This window comes from Brassica oleracea, chromosome C9, assembly GCF_000695525.1.
Source record: "Brassica oleracea var. oleracea cultivar TO1000 chromosome C9, BOL, whole genome shotgun sequence".
NCBI classification, from domain to species: Eukaryota; Viridiplantae; Streptophyta; class Magnoliopsida; order Brassicales; family Brassicaceae; genus Brassica; species Brassica oleracea.
The window spans coordinates 42,660,015-42,663,190 of NC_027756.1; the positions used below are offsets into that span (position 1 = coordinate 42,660,015).

The 3,176-nt window shown below is 40.0% G+C and overlaps 1 long non-coding RNA gene across 1 annotated transcript; it reads left to right on the plus strand.

Annotated features, from left to right (window-relative positions):
* Positions 1-1,322: 1,322 nt before the first annotated feature.
* On the plus strand, positions 1,323-2,880 carry LOC106313648. Its single transcript, XR_001264454.1, has 2 exons — positions 1,323-1,928; positions 2,066-2,880. It is a non-coding gene; the product is annotated as an uncharacterized LOC106313648 (long non-coding RNA).
* Positions 2,881-3,176: the final 296 nt, after the last annotated feature.

Here is a 3,176-nt window from a genome sequence, read left to right on the forward strand (position 1 = left end):
ATTGCAAACGAAGACTTCTGAAGACATTATTGACAACAGTTATTTTGTCTCTATTTTTCATTTTCTTTTGTTTTTCTGATACATTGTTTCTTTTATATTTTATTAGACTATTGCTTATGTTTCATTTAATCTTATATTTATAATTTACCTTTATGCAAACAAATATACAATTTAATTTTAAAATCCATCGCATATAAATTTATATTGACATACTAAATTTTTTAGCTATAACCCGTACTTTCTTACATATATTTTTCTTACTATGACTTTAACTTTTATTATGTCTACATATTAAAAGTTATAATACTTTTAAATCTACTCGCCCCGCGCTGGGCGCAGGTTATCACCTAGTAGAGATATTAATTTACAAAAGTTTCTTTATGTAGATTTCTTATTTTAAGATATATTTATTCTAAAATAAGAAAAATATTTGATTTTAATGTATAGACATTAATTGTTATTTTTTGAAATTTTACATTTACATTAATTTCATTATATTATTTGGTGTAAATAATATATATTCCATAGAACTTAAATGTGGTTTTAAATATAGTATTACTAAATCTCATCAAAAATATATTAAGTGTTAAAAAAATATAAAGATAATTTCATTGTGAATATAAAACAAACAATATAATAATAAGTTTTTACTTATATAAAATATGTATACATATAAATTATTAATTTATAACTTTAATAGGACCATATATTTACATATAATTTTTTTAAAAAAATATTATCTTATTATTTTATTGATTTGTGTTAAATTTTGAATCGGTCCAAGTTGGGACCGACTAAATTTATTAATTTATAGAGATTATTAATTTATCGAGTATTAATTTACACAGGTTATACGTAATATATTGAACTGACTTATTGCACATTCCTAAGCACGCATATATTATTCATTTAATTACCCAATAATTGTACTGCAGATGATTGTCGTGCACAAACTTACAAAAATATATGCAAAATCAGACAAGTCCAGTTTAGGTTGCAGTGTTTTTACTTGACGTAAAAACCACCTCTCATCGGCGACAAAGGAAGAACCCTAAGACCAAATCCCTTTCTCCGGTCCGGCCGTTGCCGGAGCCGGAGGTCTCCTCTCCGGCCGTTGCCGGAGCCGGAGGTCTCCTCTCCGGCCGTTGCCGGAGCCGGAGGTCTCCTCTCCGGCCGTTGCCGGAGCCGGAGGTCTCCTCTCCGGCCGTTGCCGGAGCCGGAGGTCTCCTCTCCGGCCGTTGCCGGAGCCGGAGGTCTCCTCTCCGGCCGTTGCCGGAGCCGGAGGTCTCCTCTCCGGCCGTTGCCGGAGCCGGAGGTCTCCTCTCCGGCCGTTGCCGGAGCCGGAGGTCTCCTCTCCGGCCGTTGCCGGAGCCGGAGGTCTCCTCTTTCCCTTATTCTCCTTTTTCCTTTGCTCTTTTCCTCCCTGTTCTCTTCTAGATCGACATACTTGCAGTTCTGGATTTGTTTGAGACTTAACCAAAGATGCGATTAGTCTTGACGGCTCTTGGTTTCTGACTTCTCTGGAGCAGCGGTGAGATCGGTGAGGCTATGGGTGAGGAGAGAGTCGGCTTTTAGAGTTGAGGGAAGAACCATATCTTGTTTTTCATTTTCAGATCTACGGTGACTCCCTCACGGCGATGGCGCGTGGACCGGTAAGACGTCTCCTCCACTTTAGTTCTCTTTCCTGACGCGGCGGCGGAGAGATTCTCCGAGAAAACGATTGAAGTTGATTGAGAAGCGTTAGATGTGAGAACTCGTTACTTTGGAGGAGTGTTTTAATCGTGGTGGATAGTGTTGTCTCCTCCGGTTCTCAGAGACTCGCCACAAAGACTCACGCTGTTGGAGTCGACAGTCAGAGGAGTGAGCTTTGCTGGTGGTCGTGGTGAAGCTCAGCATCCCAGCACTGGCGACAATTCCATTTCAGTCCGGTGAGTAGAGCTTACCGCTGGAAACTTGGGTTAGTGGTCTCGTTGTTATCGCTAAAGCTCGCTCTTTCTAGTCTGACTTGTATGGTCTGTTTTGTGTATGGGGGTTGTGATGATGTTCGCTGATGCCTTGTGCTCAGTTCAAAATGGGTTTTGCGTGGAATCTGTGGATACATGGTGTGCACCTTTTGCATTCGTATTGCATGACCAATGGGTTGGCTTGGATTGGAAATCTTTGGCTAGTGAGTGTTGTTGTTGGTTCTCTTTTGATTAGAGTGTTGGGGTCTGGCAGCCGTTATGACAATTTCAGTTGCAGAATTCTCTTTCAGTTGGCGATTCTGTGATTTCTCCTTGATGTGATCTGTTCTCGAATGCATTTGTTATGAGAATGAATCGACGAGGCTTGTTTGTGTGAAGGTGTTTGGGAGGCTTCTATCTAGGTGTTAAGTGACGTCAGAGAGTGCGTTCAAACCGTATCCGAAAGTTGATTGGATCGTGAAGCGGTCTTGCTTGTCGGGTTGTGAAGTCTTGGTTATTGGTTACTAGTGGGATCGTATCGTTCGGCAGGCTATAGGCGGCGGCGATAGATCTGAGTTGAGAAGACTGAGAGTCTTCGGGTTTTAAAGCGGATGGAATCGTCGGTTGGCCGAGGGCAGCTTCGATCTGTCCAGATCACTGCAATTGCTATATTGGGAGGGAGGTCATGTGCACTGAAATGTTATAGGTTTGTCGGTAGATGTTTTCGTTTGTGGTATTCGAGGTTTGGGTGATAGGTTTTTACCCGTAGTTGTTTTGAGTCTGTAAGCTGCTCCGTTGTGGGCTCAAGCTGCCCCGTTGTGGGTTCAAGTTGCCTTTCCTTTGAGCTTTAGTTTCTAGGGAGTTCATGATATCTGCGAGCTTTTGTAACAAACTTGAAGTATTTCACCATGAATGAATATTTTTCAGACGGAAAAAAGAAAGGTTGCAGTTTTTTTTCTTTGTAATATATGCATTTTTGGTTTGCATGCAAACTTAATTAAAATCTTGTACGAGATTGGCTTGTGGACTGCCCAAGAAATATATTTGATATGTACTGCCGCATACATATTTTTTTTTTCTTTTTCCTACGATAAATGTAAATCTATACTTATTATATATACTTAGTCCTTACATTAAGCTAGCTTATGTAGAGCCCCATCCTAACCATAAGGCAGGTAAAGCTGTTGCTTTAGGCCACATTTATATTTAACATTTTTAGGGCCACAAAATCTT